We start from the raw sequence: 22,061 nt of genomic DNA, 5'->3' as shown, positions 1-22,061 counted from the left end.
TTAAGGATAGGAAATGGATAGAAGTTATGGATGAGAAGATCAATGCCATAGAAAGAAACAAAACATGGTATCTAGTTGAATTACCAAAAGGAAAAGAAGTCATTGGAGTCGAATGGGTTTACAAGACCAAAAGTAATGCTGAAGGCAAGATAGAAAGGCACAAGGCAAGACTTGTTGTCAAAGGATACAAGTAGCAATATGGGAGAGACTATGAGGAAACTTTTGCACCGGTTGCTAGAATGGAAAGCGTGAGAACAGTGCTGTCCATAGCAGTTCAAAACAAGTGGAAAGTTTACCAAATGGACGTGAAGTCAACATTCCTAAATGCAGTGTTAATGGAAGAGGTTTACATTGAACAACCTCTAGGCTATGAAAAGAAAGGCCAAGAGCACAAAGTGTGCAGATTGAAGAAAGCTCTTTATGGGCTGAAGCAAGCACCAAGAGCATGGTACAGTAGGATAGATTCCTATCTACAGGAAAATGGATTTGAGAAGTGTGAGGGAGAACCCACCCTCTACATCAAAGAGAAGGATGGTAAATTACTAATTGTTGTGTTATATTTTGATGATGTTATTTTCACAGGTAATGATGATCATCTCATTGAGAACTTCAAAACAGTCATGAAAGAAGAGTTTGAGATGACTGACATGGGTTTGCTGAGATACTTCTTAGGAATAGAAGTAGATAAAAATAAAAATGGAATTTTTATCTCAAAAGCAAAATATGTTAATGAAGTATTGGAGAGATTCAATATGCAGGACAGCAAGGCAGCGATCACTCGCACAGTGATGGGATTAAAACTCAGCAAAGAGGACAACAACAAGGATTTGATCCTAGTTTGTACAAGAGCATAGTTGGCAGCCTAATGTATTTGACTGCAACTAGGCCAGAGATAATGCATGCTGTTAGTTTAATTTCCAGATTCATGTAGAGGCCAAAACAAGCACATTGGGAGGTAGCAAAAAGAATTCTGAGGTATGTTAAAGGTACTAAAAGATTTGGCATTTTATACACTGTGTCAGAATGTTTAGATTTAGTTGGATACACTGATAGTGATTGGGTTGGAAGTGTAGATGATCGGAAAAGCACATCCGGTTATATTTTTCACATGGGTTCAGGAGCCATTTCATGGGCTTCTAAGAAACATCTTATTGTAGCATTGTCTACAGCAGAGGCAGAATATGTGGCAGCTACAGCAGCAGCATGTCAAGCAGTTTGGATGAGAAGAATGTTAAGGAGCTTAGGCCAAGAGCAGGCAAAAGGAACGGTGAGTTTTTGTAACAATAGCTCTGCTATTGCATAATCCAAGAATTCGGTGTTTCATAAGAGAACGAAACACATTGACACAAGGTTTCATTACATCAGGGAATTGGTAAGCAATGGAGAAATTGTTTTAAAACATTGCAGGACTCAAGAGCAGGTTGCAGACATTCTGACAAAGCCATTGGACCAGAAAAGATTTGAATTTTTGAGTAAGTGTTTGGGTATGACTGATAACCCAACAGTTGAAATTAAAGGGGAGTGTTGAAAATGTAATTTGCAACCGCCGCTTCATTATTCCAGAAAACCGCTAGTTTCCCATTGGACTGTTTTTGCTGAGGCAGCAGTATTCCCTCAAACACCCCCGATGCAATCAAAATTTGATGCGTGTTCATAGTACGGTTTCAAAACCACTTTTTATCGGGACATAAATTTCGGGTGACTTGATCCAGCAATGATCGTTCGATTAAAGTGAAGGTTTGAAGCCATTGATTGAAACAAAGATGCGTACAGGCCTGCAACAAATAAATATTGCGTGAAGTGAAAGTTTTTGACCGCCAGGTTTAACAGTAAAATTATTAATGAATTTACTCTGGTCAGCACAGAGGTAATTCTTGTTTTACGGGACAAGATGGTAAATGTTTTTAATTTTAATGTTTTTTTTTGCACAGACGTAATTCTTGTTTTACGGGACAAGAAAAGGTAAAAGCCATAAGTTTTTGTTTTGTTGTTTTAACATATGCAACGTAATGTTTTTTTTGGTTCTGGAGTTTGGAATATGCAGTAGCGCGTATGCAAAAGAAAACAGGGGCAGCTTGTGAGTGAAAACAAAAGGGAAGAACGCACAACAGTGTGAATGATTGTATGAATTTCTTTTGGTTAAAATGTATGTAACAGCAGGGCATATGTAATGAAATTTTTCAGAGCAGTAAATGAAAATTTTTACACACATAGCAGTGTAATTTTGTGCAAGAAGAAACAGAGTATTTTTGTTGAAATGTTCTTGGTGAATCCCTATGAGAGAGAGGAAGAAATTTGTAACTGAAGTTGTCTTTGATTAATGAATACAAGTTTTATTTTTTACAAGTTTTATTTTGTTTTTGGAATTTTACCAGAAAAATTCCCAACATCCTCAAGTAGATTCCTCTGTCTCCGCTAGTTGAAGGTTGTATTTCCCTTAATGGAAGTCTTCTAACCCTATTTTTGCTTCTACTGGCAGGTTAAAATTTATTCCAAACCTCTCTCCCTTCGGTACATTCTAGCTTTTGCGCTGACATTTGCTTACTAGAATATTCTTCATATGAAAGATTGGTCCTTACTACCGCAGTTTTACTGCCTTTGCTAAAAGTGATGCAGGGCTAGACCTGCAAATACCATGATCTTAAACATCTGTTGCATTTCAACTTAATTCATAGCTTTTTCCCCAAATCAAAATCCTCAATACTTGGCAAATTCACACTTTGCACATATGTTCTCAAAACCCATATTCTAATAAGCGGGAATTAATAACATGTCATCATAATTTCTCTATTTGCTTTGAAACTCATACAAGGTTCTATGATGAAGCCCAACTCAAATCTTCATATAAAACTTCCAGAGCAATTAAACCAGTCAATTTATAAGAGTTTTCTTATTTCAAAAGACCATCGATATCCCATCAAGATAAACCATACCTGTGTTAAACACGATGTCCATTAAAAGGCTGTCTCTATCATACCCCTTTAGGATTACTGTTAATCTTTTGCAACTGCTGCACTTCAACGAAATTGCCAGATTTGACTTTCCACAATTCTTCAGCGCCTTTTAATCTCAATCATTTCTCATTTTATTATTAAAATCGACTCACCATTTTGTTCTTGATTCTGGTTACTCGCCTCCATAGATCAATTTCAAACCTACGCCCCACGCTGGCCCACGCAATTCTTTACAAACCTGCATCTTACAACTTCTTTACAAATACTGCGTCTTCAACACTTATGATACTCCGGCAAACTGCGTCTTGTCCATGCTTCTGGCATGTTATTTCTGCATTAAAATGTTGTTTCCACTCCAGCAGAAAACGTTGTTCCTCTCCAGCAGAATTCTGATGATCGATTTCATTTAAGATTCCATTAATAACACAGGTTCTCACGCTCCCAATTCGTCTTCTGTATTTGTTGTGGAACTCTGTCAAGCACAATTTACCCACGCTGGAATTGTCACCACAGATTTCTGCACCCTTTCTCTCAATTCACGACTTCTGGCATATTAGAAATGAACTTCAGCAACCTTCAACAGATACAAATCACCACACCTGCGTTCTTCAATTAAACCATTAAATCGATTTCCACCTCTGCAATAACATGCGTCCTTCAATTTAAAACATTCAATCAATTTCTTCAGGTAAAGCTGAAACCCAATAATTAAATTCGTTTTAAGTTAACCAGTAACTGAAAAACGCATTACGTTTTCTTCATTTTAACTGAAACACAAATCTGAAGTCGAATTCTTCTATTCAACTGAGTCTGCGTTATGGATTAACCCCTCCATTGAATTTAGAACCCTCATGTTCAGCATTCATTCTTGCAATTAGAATTCAATGCTGTATACACCATAATTTCAACTCATTCACACATATTCATATCCAGTTCAACGTTTTCCATAAAAATCGATTTTCCAATTGGATATGCTGAAGCCACTCATTTACCACGCTGTTAAAACTATGCCAATGCTATTTGAAACATAACAATTTTCAATTGAATTCTGACAGAGTTTCAGAACATAGTTCTGCGCACTACTATATTCAATTTTCAATTTCCACTGTACCTCATATTAACCAATCTGAATTTTATATCGACTTTCAACAGAAATCTTTACTTAGAATGGCGCCCTTTGCAAACAGAGATTTTAATGCCATTTACCCTTAGTGATTTGCATGGTTTTCACACAAATAAATGTGATTTCAACCCCATTGATCATTAATTTAACAATGCTATGAACTTCAAGAAACAAATATACAATTTCCCAATCACCCAATGTGTATAAACTGAAACAAACAATGACTTACAACTTTTTTTTACTGGCCAGATGTTCAATGTCGTGGCCCTTACAATTGCTGAAGGCTTACAGCCTTGCTGCTCAAGCCTACTCTCAATCTCACACTTCTCTCACAATCTCAATGTCCTTTTCTCACAAAAAGCCCTCCTATTTATACAATTTAAAAAAATCATTTAATTAAATGCTCAATCTCTTAAAATCCTCAACAAACCCCTAAATTTCTCAACATCCCTAAAGGATAGGTTTTTATCCCTAAAATCCTTCAATTTATTAAATTTCCTCATATCCTTTTATTAATAAAAAAATATTTACATAAATCCTCACCTTCTCCTATTTAATTCAAATTAATTAATAAAATATTAAAAATCATCACACCCCATATTTACAAATTAATATTATCACACCCCATATTTACAAATGGAAAAAAAGGTCTTGATGCTCCTGCATCAAAAAGTAATTCAATTTCATATGTAAAATGGTTAAGAATGCTTAGTTATGTTTCTCTGCTGGGTGCGGCCTTACTGGCACTCGGTTCTTTCAAGCTTTTGTTTAATGTTCCAAGGTTTAGCCTAACCTGGTTGGCTGGAACCATTACATGATTACTCTTCCTTAGGAGAAGTAACTGTGTTGGTTGGAACAAGAAACTTATGGTTGTAATTTTTTCTGAAGGGTTACTTAAATATGTATGCGTTTATGTCAAGATTTGAGTATTAATTTTCCTTTTATAATTTTCCTCTTCTTGCACTTGTAGATTATGTGACTGGTTGTAGTTAATGTGGTAGTAACATGACACGTTTGATAAATATATATGTATAGGTTTTTCTGGAATTTATGATGTGGATCGAAAAAGGGTCTTTGTTTGGTTGCTAGCCGTGGCTCCTTAGTCTCGATGCCAGACTCTGTGTGTTAGTATTTCTTTGTTTTGCAGTACATTGTTCTAATATTCTCTGTACCGCTGTGATGAAGAAAGATAGGGTTTGGAACTTCGTTTTTCGTTATCGAGATTCTAATAGTAAATCTTTCTCTAATTTTTATTTTGGTTGTAACATTACGATGAATGTTATCCTTTTGTTATTTGATACAACTCCTTCAACGTTATAGTATTCTTTAAATTAACAAGCTCGCCTCCCAGGTGACATCCTACTCGGCCCTGCCTGGGAACTAACGTAGGCCTGGAAGTCTTTCAGTTAAACTTCCTCCTGAATTGGTAAACAAAAATTTGACCAAGGAAAGTGTCCCTCCTGTTTTGAGTGTAATAGATAATTATTTATTCTGAAATTTATTCCTACAACAATTTCTTTAAATATTTGCTGGGAAGATTGTTGTCTTGGTACTTTGATTATCAAGCTTTTTCACAATTTGTGTAACTTAATGCGTACTGTATTCATATATCTAGGATTACTGCATTATGAAATAATTTATTTCCTGCTGAGTCACATCCATAATTTAGAATAAAAATACAAGTAAATCATCATCCTTTCATTGCAGTCAAAAGAAAGTATACACGAATAATACATCTATGAACTGAAAACCTCACAATTTTTTTTTAATTTAACCTGATACTTCAAACTTCTATATACTTATCTGAGATTCAGATCTCAAGAAATCCACGAGGTGACCAGTCCACCCAACCGCGAGAGATGGCAATTACGTCCTTCTCTCTCCCCCGAGCATCTCTATACCAGAACAATTTGAAGCATCAGTACCCCAATGATCCAGGTGGATATTGGTGGCCACCTGCCAAGTCCACCTGGACCCCCACCATTGTCTTTCTCAGCATTTTCAGTTTCCTTAATTGTAGCACAACTTACTATTTTTAGCAGTTTTTCGGGTCCTGAACTTCCGGAGCCGTTTTGAGGCCCTAAACGACGTTTTTTGGGGAATCCGGGGGCAACACGAGTCCATGGAATGGACTGGTGTTGCCCGTTCCAACAATGATAGTGCTCGGATAGATCTTTCTAATGAGCTATTGTACGCGTCAAACGGAGATCATATGCCAAAGTTACGACCCCGGGAAGTTGATGTACCAACTTACCCCCAAACGGGGCCCACAGTTTGGTGTTTCATCTCCTAGGGTTAGGTTTTGGAATGTTAAGGGTTTTTCCATTGTTTCTCAACAATAAATAGGCCTTCGAGCCTCATTGTAACATAGCTCAGAGGCATGTAGCCATCACATCTCTTCTCAGAGATAAGCTACCATCGCCCTAGCTAGTTTATTGCCATTTCTGTTTGTAAGCATATTTCAGTATTTTCCATTAATGAAATGAAGTATTATTTCCACTGCATCTTTGTGTATATGGTTATCTCTGTAATTTGTTGCGTTCCTATTTAAATCCGGATCAGTGGTATCAGAGTGGTCTGCTTTTTCTCTGTTTTTCTTTGCATGTCCCCAACAAGGTCGGGATATAAGGAGTTAGGGCTTGAACTGGTTGAACCTTTGCAAGACCAGCCTCGCAAATCCCGACAGCCTCCCATGGCGGACGAGAAGAAAGACGAGGGGGCAGGAGATCCCATCAAAATCTTGCTCGAAGAAGCGCTCGAGCGACAACGGAACGCGATGATGGACAGCTTTGCGCAGATCCTTCAGCGACTACCCAGAAGCGGCGCATTGGCTTCCAGCAGCTCCTCTGGAAACGCCACACCCTTTAAGGTACAAGTTAATTTTGAAATCCCCATATTCGAGGGTCAGATAGACGCCGATGCCATAGATAAATGGTTAAATCTGCTAGAGGGTTATTTTTCTGTTCATGAATTTTCGAGTCGGGAAAAGATTGTTTTTTCTCTTCTCAAAGCAGCCCCCCACGTCAAGGACTGGTGGGAAACCTACTGCGAGCAGAAGGATGAAAGTACTGGCTCACTATTTTCAGTCGCACCCACCTGGGATTCGTTCCGGGATGCCATCAAGGAGCAGTACTACCCTGTCAGAAGCTATGAGGATGAATACATAAAGTGGACCACACTGCGGCAGGGAAGGGACCAAGACGTGCCGGAGTTTACCAATCTTTTCCATACCCTTCGCACAAAGTTGGTATCAAGGATTCAGAGCAACATTTGATACTCAAATACCGTGGCTGCCTGCACAAGTACATCCAGGAAGAAATACAGTTCCTAAACATCCCCTCGCTCGGCGCAGCATACCGGTATGCCGTCAAGGTCGAGCAGAAGTTTAAACAAAAGAAGCGAGACTTTGGATCTGCAAATCCAAAGCAGGGGAAAGGTGCCCCTAAACCACAGAACAAAGGACAAAGCCAAGGCGGGACAGCCCAAGACAACCAGCCGAAGCTGCAAGCAAAGAGCAACGCCGCGAAGCCGAGAAAGGACACTGGAAAATGGTGCGAGTTCCATAAGAGCTCCACTCACAACACAAGTGAGTGTCGGGCCAAGCAGTCACTGGTGGCTGAGCTAAAGGTTTCAGAATCAGATGCATGTTCCGACTCTGAGTCAGAACTCGATAAGGGGTATGAAAAAGGGAAGCAGATCATTGATGCGGATCCCAGCGCCACTGTTGCTACCGCAAAGATCCAGAAAAATGAACCCGAAGATCCAGAGGAGGAGGAGCGTCTCTTCCACTCCCAGATGTGGGTAAAGGGCTCCCCGATACAGTTCATTGTTGATAGCGGGAGTCAAAAGAACCTCATTTCGGCAGAGGTCGTGAAGCGGTTGGGCTTACCGACCACAGCACATCCACAACCATACACCATTGGGGGGCTTCACCAAGGGCGAGATCTTCGCGTGAGCCAGCAGTGTCGCCTTCCATACAACATCAAGCCCTTCACGGATGAGGTATTGTGTGACATTGCTCCCCTTGAAGTTTGTGATGTATTACTAGGACAACCATACTTGTGGAAGCGACATGCTGTGTATGAATCAAGGCCCCGTGCTGTTATTATTACATTAGGAAATAAGTTGTTCAGGATACCAGAGGTAGCACCACCTGCCGCCATCTCTTTGATTACTGCAAAACAATGCAGTAAGATCATTTCCAAAACCAGGAAATTTGTTTTCCTGATGATACGCCCTCAAGGGAAGAAGAAGACAGTGACCGTGGCCTCCAAACGGGGTCCCTCTGCACGGTAGCTACAGATGGACAAGATTGTGGAGGAGTACGAAGACATCTTCACCTCCCCGGCAGGGGTTCCTCTGCACTGTCAAGTCAAGCACTCCATCGATCTGACCCCAGGTGCGCCGCTACCCAATGGACCAATTTATCGGCGCTCCGTTCTGGAGAATAATGAAATCAAGAGGCAGATTCAGGAGCTCCTGCAGAAAGGTCACATCCGTCCGAGTTCTTCGCCCTGTGGGAGCCCGATAGTGTTGGTACAGAAGAAGGATGGGACGTGGAGACTCTGTATTGACTATCGGGCACTGAACAAGATCACTGTCCGTAATAGGTACCCGATTCCGCGGATTGATGACCTCCTAGACCAACTAAAGGGGGCGAAATATTTCAGCAAGATCGATCTGAAGTCAGGATATCACCAGGTACCAATTGAACCCTCAGATGTGTGGAAGACTGCCTTCAAATCCAAGGAGGGCCTCTTCGAATGGTTGGTCATGCCTTTCGGATTGACGAATGCTCCTGCAACCTTTATGAGGCTAATGGATGACATCTTGCGGCCATTCACCAACTCCTTTGTAGTAGTATACTTGGATGACATTCTGATCTTCAGCCAGAGTTGGGAAGAGCACCTCCACCACATCCGACAGGTTCTCCAAACACTGCGGCAACACAAGCTATGTGCCAATTTGGAGAAATGCACTTTTGGCATGACCGAGGTTCAGTATCTGGGATACATCATTGATGAACAGGGGGTGCATGTCGATCCAGCCAAGGTCCAAGTCATTCGGGATTGGCCCTCTCCAACCACTCTAACAGAGCTCCGCAGCTTTCTAGGTCTTGCCAACTTCTACCGCAGGTTTGTGTTGGGATTTTCTCATATTTCTTGGCCCTTGAGTCAAGTCACCAAGGGCGGGGCGAAAGCAAAATTCTTTTGGTCTGAATCTCAACAGAAGGCATTCAGGGAGTTGAAGGATCGCCTCTGCACGGCACCAGTGCTCGCATTACCAGATTTACAACAACCATTTGAGGTCGAGACAGATGCCTCTGACTATGCTATTGGGGCAGTCCTTACTCAACATGGACATCCAGTGGCATATCACAGTGAAACACTTTCAGACACAGTTCGGAAGTACCCCACTTATGATAAAGAGATGTATTCCATTGTACAGGCCTGCCGACAATGGAAGCATTACATTTTGGGGAAGGAAACGGTCATCCACACAGACCACCGACCTCTGCAGTTCATACAGACCCAAGGGAAATTGCAGAATGATCGCCATCAGAAGTGGTCTACATACCTGCAACAGTTTCACTTGAATATCAAGTATAAAAAGGGCAGCACCAATAATGTTGCAGATTGCCTCAGTCGACCACCGATCATGGCGCTAACCACCGTGCTCAACTCTTGCGGGCACGAGACTTCTGATTGGCCACTTCTCTACAAAAGCGACCCAGAATTCGGCCACACATACCAGACACTCTTGGAGGGTCGGCAGGTTGCAGATTTTCACCTCCAGGATGCCCTATTATGCCACCTCGGTCACCTCTGTGTTCCTTCAAGCGAGCGTGCCAAGATGATTTGGGAAGCACACTACAGTCGGGATGCTGGGCATTTCGGGGTCGAGAAAACAGTGGCAGTACTGCAAAACTATTTCTATTGGCCGAATCTTCGATAGGATGTTGGGAAGTACATCCGATCATGTACTGCCTGTGCCATTGCCAAACCGACCATTAAGAAGCAAGGCCTCTATACCCTGTTGCCTACCCCTAGTCGACCTTGGGAATCCATCTCCATGGATTACATGTCAGGCCTTCCTTCCACTAAGCATGGAAATGACTGTGTTTTTGTGGTCGTCGACAGGTTCTCAAAGATGGCCATTATGATGGCCTGCAAGAAGAATATCACAGCAGAAGCCACTGCTAAACTCTTCTTTGAACGAGTGTGGTTGCACTTTGGGATCCCACAGTCTATCATCTCAGATCGGGACAGTCGATTTCTCAGCACCTTTTGGTCCAGTCTCTGGTCAATGCTGGACACCAAACTCACGAAGTCCACAGCCTTCCATCCTCAAACTGATGGCCAGACAGAGGTTGTCAATAGGATGATTGTGCACATTCTGCGCATGTATAACTCAAAGCATCCACGCACATGGGACGAGAGCCTCCCCTACGTTCAGCACAGCTACAACCGAGCTCTTCACAGCTCCACTGGCCATAGCCCTTTTCAGGTGGGTTTGGGATTCCAGCCACTATGCCCCATTGATGTGGCCATGCCACTTGCAGCTACTCACATGAATTCAGCTCATGTCCAGTCCAAAACAGATAAGGCCACCAGCTTCATTGAGCGCATCCAACATATTCGCCAGCAAGTCCATGACATTCTTGAGAAATCAAATGCCAAGTACAAGCAGCGACATGATCAACATCGGGTGCCACACAAGTTTCAGGTGGGCGACAAAGTCTGGTTGCATTTGCAAAAGGAACGCCTTACTGGAGCCTATCGGAAATTGAGACCACTCCGATATGGTCCTTACACCATTACTAAGGCTATGGGAGACAATGCATTTGAGCTCAGCATTCCCCCATTCCTTGGCCTGCACCCAGTATTTAATGTGGATCGCCTTCGGCCATACTTTCCACCATTGCTAGACACATCCGACATTGCAGAACAGCTCAAACCCACAGAATTAAATCCAGATTGCATGGAACAAGCTTCAACTGATCGGATCATGGACACACAGATCAAGAACACTCGCCAACAGAATATCCAACTGTATCGAGTTGTCAAAGCGGGCCAACTCCTTCAGCAGGGCAAGTGGCTCACCAGGGAACAAGTTCAGCAAAAGTTTCCTCATCTCATGGAGGAGCTCAACGCAATGGGGACCATTGCTTCCTAAGGGGGGAGGAATGATCCAGGTGGATATTGGTGGCCACCTGCCAAGTCCACCTGGACCCCCACCATTGTCTTTCTCAGCATTTTCAGTTTCCTTAATTGTAGCACAACTTACTATTTTTAGCAGTTTTTCGGGTCCTGAACTTCCGGAGCCGTTTTGAGACCCTAAACGACGTTTTTGGGGGAATCCGGGGGCAACACAAGTCCATGAAATGGACTAGTGTTTCCCGTTCCAACAATGATAGTGCTCGGATAGATCTTTCTAATGAGCTATTGTACGCGTCAAACGGAGATCATATGCCAAAGTTACGACCCCGAGAAGTTGATGTACCAACTTACCCCCAAACGGGGCCCACAGTTTGGCGTTTCATCTCCTAGGGTTAGGTTTTGGAATGTTAAGGGTTTTTCCATTGTTTCTCAACAATAAATAGGCCTTCGAGCCTCATTGTAACACAGCTCAGAGGCATGTAGCCATCACATCTCTTCTCAGAGATAAGCTACCATCGCCCTAGCTAGTTTATTGCCATTTCTGTTTGTAAGCATATTTCAGTATTTTCCATTAATGAAATGAAGTATTATTTCCGCTGCATCTTTGTGTATATGGTTATCTCTGTAATTTGTTGCGTTCCTGTTTAAATCCGGATCACCCAACCGGGTGGCCTTTCACATATCAAAACCCCCAAAGATTCGACCTTTTATAAATATATGTGTTAATTCCATATGTTTGTAATGGCCCCAGTCCAAGTGTTTAAACTTGTGCTTTGTGCGGGCTATCATTTCATGTTAACCCTTCAAAACTCAAAGTGTTCATACGTGTGCTTTGTACACACTATCGTTTCATGTTAACGCTTCAAAACTCAAAATGGAGCAGTGACTTACGAAGTGAATATTGAAATCGAAGAGATTTTAAAAAATGGGTATAAGGAAAAATATGAATCATCGAGGAAGTGAATGATGATTGAAGTAAATATTGAAATTGAAGAGATTTTTAAAAATGGATAACTCTCTTTCAATTGTTGTAAGGAAAAATAAGAAGTGAATGACGATTACGAGTAGCAAATGATTTTAATTACAATTTCACAGTTTGGAAATGGAAGGACAAAACTAAAAAGAAAATCTACATCCAAATGGTTAGGCAAAACCATTTAGATTCTAAAATTGTAAGATGAGGGATGTTGGACGTAACTATCTCAATGAGCCATGTAGTATACATGTTGAATTTATTTGTTTGGGGGAGCGTCTTTTGTTTGTCATGTTGTATTAAATATATGAACAAAATATTATTGTTTTTTATATCTTTAAAAACATTGTATAATATTGTCTACTAAAGGATAAGACCTTGCATAAATTTTTGGTGGGTAGTAACCACTCCTTAGTTTTCACATTTACACTTTTACTCTTACACGTTAAAGTGTGGAAGAAAACATAAATAAACATCAATAATGGTAACTCCCACTAGGTATATTTATTTCCATCTTGTTACTATTCATTTTTTTTTGCAAATGCTTCCTAAATTATGGCAGGTAGTGATGGTAAATAGTTTATTTACATGAGGTAAATAATGAAAAATCATTGCACAAATATTTGAAAATTATGGCATAAATATTGCAACTACATCTAAAAATTATGGCAAAAAAATATGGAGTCATCCACATGGCACAAAGGCTGCAATAAGACCTTCAACTTATGGAGTTATCCACATGGGACAAAAGATGCATTAAGACCTTCAACTTAATATTGAATGAGATGTTTCAAAAACTATTTTTTCAATAATTTTGAAAAATAAATAACTATTTTTCGAAACTATTTTTTCAATAATATTAAAAAATAAATAACTATTTTTCGAAGTTAAACATTACAATTTGCATTGGTCAATAGTAAACAAACAATTATTATAATTCTATCTTACCAATCACTAATATATAGTTTAATATATTTAGTTTAATATATATATATATATATATATATATATATATATATATATATATATATATATATATATATATATATATATATATAAGAATAATGGATATGCCATTAAAGATATTGGGTTGAGCCAGATTCATGTTGCACAACGATTTACCACAACAAAGTTCGAGTAAAGTACATATGTACATTCGGGTGAGATTCATCCATATGTACATCAAAACTATGTAAAGTTGGAGAACATTTTCATACGTGGAATATGCTTTGTATTTTCATTTTCTTCCTACTTAGAGGAAAAGAATGAACGGGTTCCAATCATTTTCTTCTTATGTATTTTTTGTATAATCTATTTATTTCCTATTTAATTATAGTTTAGTGTTAGCTCCAAGGGTTAACTCAATTGGTCAAATCAGTGCCTTGTAGATCGGGAGGTTACAGGTTCAATTCTCCACGAAGCCCTTGGGGTTAGGCCTAGTTATTGGTGGCGGGAATCTTCCTTTGGGGTTGATCAGCTCAAATATTTCCTATATTTTGATCACTATATCCAATTTCTAGATAGAAGTCTATATAAGTACTGTATCCAATGGATTATACAGTTATCACAATCTACCACACCAGTACCATGATCACAATCTACCAAAGACAATCCAATTGAAGTTCAATGATCTCGATGTTAGATCAGAGCATACATCACACACAGCAAATTTTTACTCAGAGACTTAGAAGACAATAGCAAATAATAATTTTAGAGACAGACAAATGGAGAAACAACAAGATTACTCAATCACAAACAACGGAATAGATAAAACAATCACTGGAGAACAGAAATCACTTTGCATTACATAACAAGCTTGGGCCTTGGCTTGCTTTCCTTGGCCAGAGTAATTACAAATTTATAGAGGCAGAAGAAGGATCTAGAATCCTATATGTGATTCAGATGGAGATGTGGAATGATCTAGAAACTAATGGCAGTGTAGAAAGTTCTAGAATCATGGAGATCTAGAAGGATGTAGAATCTTGCATGAATTATGGCTTCACACTTAACATTCTCCCACTTGAAGCCAAATATGAATCAAGTCACACTGAGTCCTACCATGCCTCTACATAACTCATGTTTATTTCGTGGTAGAATCTTAGTGAGCATATCAACAGGGTTCCTATCTGTATGGATCTTTTCCAAGGATAACTGTTCTTCCTCCAACACATGCCAGATCCAATGGTACCTTAAGTCAATGAGTTTGGTTTTTGAATGAAATTCCAGGTTCTTCGCCAAGTGAATGGCACTCTGACTATCACAATATAACACATACTTGTCATGCTTTATTCCTATCTCTCCTAAGAATCACTACATCCACAACATCTCTTTACAAGCTTCTGTTGCAGCTATGTACTCTCATTCTGTTGTAGAGAGGGTTACTATTCTTTGTAGCCTTGACACCCAAGATACTACTGCACCTGCAAATGTATACAAATAACCTGTAGTGGACTTTCTGGTATCCATATCTCCAGCCATATCTGCATCTGTAAATCCTTCAAGCACGGTCTCATCATGACCAAAACATAAACAATAATGACTATTACCCTTGAGATACCTCAAAACCCATTTTACTGCTTGCCAATGTTGTTTGCCTGGATTGGAAAGGAACCTACTCACTACTCCCACTGAATATGCATTGTCTGGTCATGTGCATACCATGGCATACGTCAAACTGCCAACTACTGAAGTATAAGGAGTCTTGCTCATTTCTTCTTTCTCTTTGTCAGTACTAGGACATAATTTAGTACTCAGCTTGAAGTGGGCTACAAGGGGTGTAGCAACTGGCTTGGCATCCTTCATATTAAACCTGTCAAGCACCTTCTTGATATATTTTTCTTATGACAACCACAACCTTTTGTTTTTCCTATCACGCATAATCTGCATGACCAATATCTATTGTGCTAGTCCCAAATCCTTCATTGCAAATTTGCTACCCAAATATTTCTTCAACCTATTGATCTTATTCTTATCATGCCCAACAATCAATATGTCACCCACATATAACAATAATATGATATACTTTCCTTGATCATACCTCTTGATATAGACACAATGGTCAACTTCCAACCTCTGAAAACCATGTTCCAAAATGAATGAATCAAATTTCTTGTACCATTGTCGAGGTGCCTATTTCAACCCATAGAGACTCTTCTTCAACCTACAAGCAAGGCCTTCTTAGCCTTTTTCTATGAAGCCTTTTGGCTGCTCCATATAAATTTCTTCCTTCAATTCACCATGAAGGAAAGCAGTTTTTACATCTAACTGTTCACATTCTAATTCTAAAGCAACAACTAGACCAAGAATGACTCTATTGGATGACATTTTAACAACAGGTGAGAAAATTTCAGTGAAGTCAATACTTTCATTTTGGGCAAAACATTTCACCACCAGCCTTGCTTTATACCTATCCTTCTTTTCATCACCTTCATGCTTAATCCTGTACACCCATTTGTTTTGTAGAGCCTTTCTACCTTTTGTGAGGTTTACCAACTCCCAAGTTTTATTTTCCTGCAAAGATTTCATTTCTTCTTCCATTGCTTTCTTCCATTCTTTACTGTGCTCGACTTTACAAGCTTCTTGAAAACAATTAGGCTCACCTTCATCAGACAACAAAATATAGTTTGAAGGAGGATACATTTGTGAAGGCTTATGAGGCCTAGAAGATCTGCGAACCAACTGTGGTGGTGCATTATCAGGTTGAATCTCCTGTAAAGGTTCCTGCAAGAGTCCTTATTCTTTTTGTTCATCATTTTCCACTTGTTGTTCTTCATGCTCTTGAATTTTTTGTTCATTTTCTTGTATTGGTGGTGTGTTTTCCTGTTGCTCTTCAAACCTGTGAATAACCTGCTTCACCTCCAACTCACCTACATTCCTCTTGAACATTTCTGACTCATTAAATATAACATCCTTGCTTCTAATAATTTTATGTTTGACTGGATCCCATAAACGATAACCAAAATATTCATCTGCATATCCCAAAAAAATGCATTTCATAGATTTATCATCTAGCTTAGTTCTATTTTCTTTGGGAATATGTATGAATGCTTCACATCCAATGATTTTCAAGTGAGAATAAGTCAATTTCTTTCCAGTCCAAACTTCTTCAGAGATACCACCATCCAAGGCTGTAGTTGGAGATCTATTTATGAGGTAGCAAGCAGTCCTGACTGCTTCAGCCCAAAAATTCTTCTCCAAACCGGAATTGGACAACATACTTCTCACATTTCCATAATGGTGTGATTCATCCTTTCTGTGACACCATTCTATTGAGGAGTACTAGGCAAAATATTCTCATGCTTTATGCCAAACTTGTTACAATATTCCCTAAATGCATTTGAGCAATATTCTTCACCATTATCTGTTCTCAAAAACTTCAGCAATTTGTTAGTCTCTCTTTCAACAAAAACATGGAATTTTTGAAATATTCCAAACACTTCACTTTTATTTTTCATAGGATATGCCCAAACCTTCATGGATGCATCATCTATAAATGTTACAAAATATGATGTTGCTCCTAATGATTTGATGTTAACAGTCCCAAACACATATGAGTGTACCAATTCTAACACATTTTTCTTTCTGTCATGGGCACCTTTAAGGAATGAAACCCTTCTTTGTCTACCATATATACAATGCTCACAAAGGTCAAGATTGTAGGATTTCAAACCTGGCAATAATTTTTACCAATAAGGATTTTTAAGCCCTTCTCACTCATGTGACCCAAATGCTTATGCCACAGATCTATTGAATTTCTTTCTTTTGTAACAGCAGCCAAATCTGATTTTCCTATCAGTGTCTTCAACGTGTATAATGTTCCTATCTTGGGTCCTTTGGCCACGACTAATGCACCTTTGCTAATTTTCCAGCCTCCTTTTTCAAAGTTTGTCGAATAGCCTTCATCATCCAGTCATCCCATAGAGAGTAAACTCATGCGCATTTCTGGTACATGCATGACATGTTTCAACAATATATCTTGTCCATCTTTCATCTTGATCTAGACATCTCCCACTCCAACAATACTGCAAAAATGATTATTCCCCAAATGCACTCTTCCATAATCACCAGGATTATATGAAACAAAACTATCTTTGCATGGGGTTACACGGTGAGATGCCCCAGAGTCAAGGATCCAATCAAAGCTATTGCTAGATGTGTATACACATGCTTCCTCTACTAAAACAGTAAACAACACATCACCAACTGTGGCTATAACAGTAGTCTCACCTTCATTTGTGTTGGGTGACTTGTGATTTGTACTAGACGGTCTCTGATCCTTTTGTCTTTTCTTCCAGAATAGGCATTCTTTCTTCATGTGCCTGGGTTTGCCACAATGAAAGCAGATGATTCTGCCTCTCCTTGATTTTGATCGGCCTCTTGATCTTGATCGCCCTTGTCAGCCTCGATCCATTCTCCTACCATGATCAGCTAGAGCTAGAGCCTCTCCTCCCTAGTTTTCTGCAATTGACTTGTGTCGCAGCTCCTCATTCATTAAACTGTTGCTGACATCATCAAACTTCAGGGTCCCTGTAGTTGCTGAAGTGCTCATAGCTACAATTAAATTTTCCCAACTATCTGGCATAGAACACATCAACAATATGGCTCTAATTTCATCATCTAAAATGATTTTAACATAGGCAAGTTGATTAGTACTAATATTAAATGCATTCAAGTGCTCATCAATTGAAGCACCCTCCTTCCTTTTGAGATTATAAAGCTTCTTCATCAAGAACACTTTGTTTGATGCTGTGTTATTCTCATATAGATCATGGAGCTTCTTCCATAATCCTTCTACCGTCTTTTCTCCAGACACATTGAAATAAACATTCTTTGCTAAATATTGGTGGATTGTTGCAATCGCCTTTCTATCTAGCTTATTCCACTCTTCATTTGTCATCGATGAGGGTTTCTTTGTTGTGCCCTCAATCGGAAAATATTGATCCTTTAAAATCAGTATATCCTCCATCTGTGCTTTCCATAGGACAAAATTAGCCCCACTCAACTTCTCCATATCTATAACTGTTGTCTCCATTTTCAACCAAATTCACGCCCCAAAACAAAAAAAAACTCCACTTAAAAATAAAACTTTAATTATTACTCTTTAAAATTTAGTAATAATGACCTTCCTCCTTTTAAAATACCATTTTCAAAATTCCTGCTCCTTTTTTAATATACTTTTCAAAATTCCAACATATAATTATATATGTTTCATAATAAATATAAAAAACATATATAATGTTTTAACCTTTTCACATTTCACACATACATATGTTGGTTTGAGAAAAACCTTGATGTATACGTGCAAGCTTGATGTAAAAAAAAACTTACGAACACCATGTTTCAACTCCAATCTCCACGGATCTCCACGTTTCAAACTCTAGCAACACTTTTCAACATAGGTCCACGACCTTGTTTTTCTTGCAGCAACTGTCTTTTAGTTCCAATGTTCCTCAACTATTTCCTGGACAGATCCTTTCCTGGACTCTCTTCTTTGTAGGGATTTCTGATTTTCTAGACAGATCCTTCAACAACTCTAGAGGTAACAACCAATGTTTTAACGAGCACCGCCAGAGCAAGGAGATGGCACTAAGCGGCTGGCACAGTGGATATTTGACCCTAGCTCGGATACCAGTTATTAGATCATAGCATACATCACACACAACAGATTTTTACTCAGAGACATAGATGGAAATAACAGAGAATAATTCACAAAGACAGACAAATGGAGAAACAACAAGATTACTCAATCAGAAACAACAGAATAGATAAAACAATCGCTGGAGAATAGAAATCACTTTGCGTTACATAACAGGCTTGGGCCTTGGCTTGATTTCCTTGGCTAGAGAAATTACAAATTTATAGTGGCAGAAGAAGGATCTAGAATCCTGTATGTGATTCAGATGGAGATCTAGAATGATCTAGAAACTAATGGCGGTGTAGAAAGATCTAGAATCCTGGAGATCTAGAAAGATCTGATCTAGAAGGATCTAGAATCCTGAATTAATTTTGGCTTCACACTTAACACTCGAACTTCATGGTACCTTGTAAAAGAACGTACTTATGTATTTATCTCGGCCTTGAATTATTTTATGCAAACTAGCCTCGATCGATAAGGATTGAAAACCTCTCATAATTATTTGGTCTATGTATTTTTATGCAAACTCACCTCGATAGATAAGGATTGAAAACCTCTCAGAATTGTGTGGTCTATGTATTATGTGTGTTCTAGCTAGTTTGAAAAATTCCTAATGCGCTGGTTTGAGGTATTTGCATATGTACTTGTGTTTGTTCTGATTAGTTTGAGAACTTTCTCATGCTTTGGTCTAAGTTATTTGTGTTCGTAATACAATGATATGTTGTCGATATTATCTTGTATATTTTTTATCTATGCTATTTTTCTTTTTAGTAGCCAAATTATTTGTGACATGCTTTTCTCTAGGTTCTTTGTGTTCGTAATACATTGATACATTGTTGATATTATCTTGTATATTTGTTATCTTTGCTATTTTCCTTTTTAGACGTTTATTTCTGCTTTTTAGTAGCCAAATTATTTGTGACTCCTCGATGATGATTTTCATGATGGATGAGACTCAATTTATAAATATCAAATCAAAAATAAAAATTTCAAACTATCATGTTAAGAAATGAAAAATTGTGGAGGAGAGATTGCTTTTCTCAATATTCTCAAATAGTTAAATAGAATTATATAGGAGACATCAACAATAAAGGACTAGAGTGAGACTCGAGTGAACTCAACAGAACTAGACTACACTAAAATTGATTGTGACACTTGGAGGGACAGTTATGACACTTAGTAAGTGGTGTGGTGTCTCATAAGCTTACAATTTAAAAAATTGACTTCAACTACATTTACTTTTCTTCTTTTTTTCTTCCAGATCCTATAGCCCCTAAATTGTTTCAACTTTTTATTTTGTTGCATCGTTCAAACCTCAGTTTCTTCATTTGCTTGTAGAAGGCTTCGATTGTGCCACGTCGTGCATGCATATCATATATCTCTTCAAAAATATGTTTGTATGTGGATTGTTGCCACATGTAATTTTTTGTAGTGTGTTTTTGGTCATCAATCTATTGCAACATAAGATGTGAATAAGATTTTATCTCTTCAAAACTGCAATACCTCAAAATTTCATTGATGTGTTCATCATGCATGCTTTCTTCAACATTCATTTCTGTAGCTTCTATGTAGACCTCATCTACACATGGTGTTGCAAGCCATGGTTCAACGAAATTTAGCTCTTCTTCATAATCGTCTTGTTTACCTGCACATTGGAAATCGATGGTAAGTGTAGAAACATTTGCAGAACCATGTTGGTTCTATTCCTTCTGCTCTGTAATGAGAACTTTCTCTTTGTGGGCTTCCTTCTCAACCTCGACCTTTGTCTTTTCAACTTCTTTACTAACTTGTGTTGCTGCAAACAGGTTATCTTCCACTTGGTTTTCAGATTTAAGTGGGCTTCACTCACTGAATAGCATCATGTCAATATGATATTTCTATTGCATCATCTGCAACCATTCATCATTAGCCAACAATTCTTCATCAAAGTTTACATTAGCAATATTAATTTTTGGATTCAACATAGCATTAACTTCTCCAGTGGTAGCTTCACTGTCATTAGCAAGCTCTGTTGTTGGATACATCAAATTGTCATCCACTTGTGGTTGTGCACAACGGGATTCATGAGCATTTGTGTGCTTTTTCTCTGCTTCTTCTGCAAATTATTCACACTTATCATCCATCTGTTGTTGTTTCAACTTTCTCAACAAACAAATAGACCTACAAACATAGTTTTTGCTTGTAATAAAAATGTCTCTGTGGTGGCTTCTATATTGTGCATCTTCAAACAAATTCAGCTTCAACTCTAGCTCTGGCTTTGGCTTTGTCTCTAGGTATGGTGGCTTAAGAATCTCAAATGAATTATCTTTCAATATATTCTTTATCCAAAAATTTCACAAGAGCAACACTTGCAATACGCTTCAAGTAAAACCCTTTTAAAAAGATCACATGAGCCTTAAATAAAAGATCACTTTCACAAACCAAAGTTGTTTTTTAAAATAAATGGAAAACCCCTTTTATAAAAGTTACAGTCTCCAAGATACAGTACCTCAGATCTCATAACTGGTTCAGCCCAATAGTTTCCAAGATACAGTACCTCAAGAAGCATGTTATGGTAAAAATGTAAATGTATCCCACTTTAGAATTTTTGAGTCAATAGAATTTTTACATGTTCCTGAACAACTGAGAAATAAGTTTGATGATAGGCGTGAAAGATGCATTTTCGTAGGCTATAGTGAGCAGTCAAAGACCTACATAATTTTTAATCCAGATGCCAAGATGTTTATTTTAAGCAGAGATGTTAAATTTTTTAAAAATAAATCTTGGTGTGATCATATTGATGAAGCTCCAAATGATACTTTTTATCACCACAACCACCAAGATTGCAAGTTCAAGAAGAACCATACCATTCTGAAAAAGGTACATCTTCAAGCAGTGAATCCACTAGTGATTCAACATCTTCACAAGACAGTCAGAAAACAAGAAGCATCAATGAAATATATGAGCAAGAGGCTTCTCCAAACTTTTGTTTCTCTCTCAAAGAGTCTTATGCAGTCTCATCTCTTTTCTTTGGTGCTCTCAAGGAGACTTATGCCGAGTCAACTCTCATACCATGTTAAGAAATGAAAAATTGTGGAGCAGAGATTTCTCTTCTCAATATTCCCAAATAGTTAAATAGAATTACATAGGAGACATCAACAATAAATGACTAGAGTGAGACTCAAGTGAACTCAACAAAACTAGTCTTAACTAAAATTGATTGTGACACTTGGAGGGA

The 22,061-nt window shown here is 38.6% G+C and overlaps 1 long non-coding RNA gene across 1 annotated transcript in view; it reads left to right on the top strand.

The window, feature by feature from the left end:
- Nucleotides 1-2,603, top strand: part of LOC149153619 (uncharacterized) — a 79,282-nt gene extending 76,679 nt beyond the window's left edge. Inside the window, exon 3 of the long non-coding RNA XR_016263668.1 lies at nt 2,480-2,603. This is a non-coding gene — a long non-coding RNA (uncharacterized LOC149153619). The remainder of the gene's footprint in view (nt 1-2,479) is intronic.
- Nucleotides 2,604-22,061: the final 19,458 nt, after the last annotated feature.

This window comes from Pinus tabuliformis, chromosome 9 (genome assembly GCF_031772625.1).
Source record: "Pinus tabuliformis cultivar Carrire ecotype Pingquan chromosome 9, CPIR1, whole genome shotgun sequence".
In the NCBI taxonomy this organism is placed as follows: Eukaryota; Viridiplantae; Streptophyta; class Pinopsida; order Pinales; family Pinaceae; genus Pinus; species Pinus tabuliformis.
This window is presented reverse-complemented; position numbering and strand designations above follow the sequence as displayed.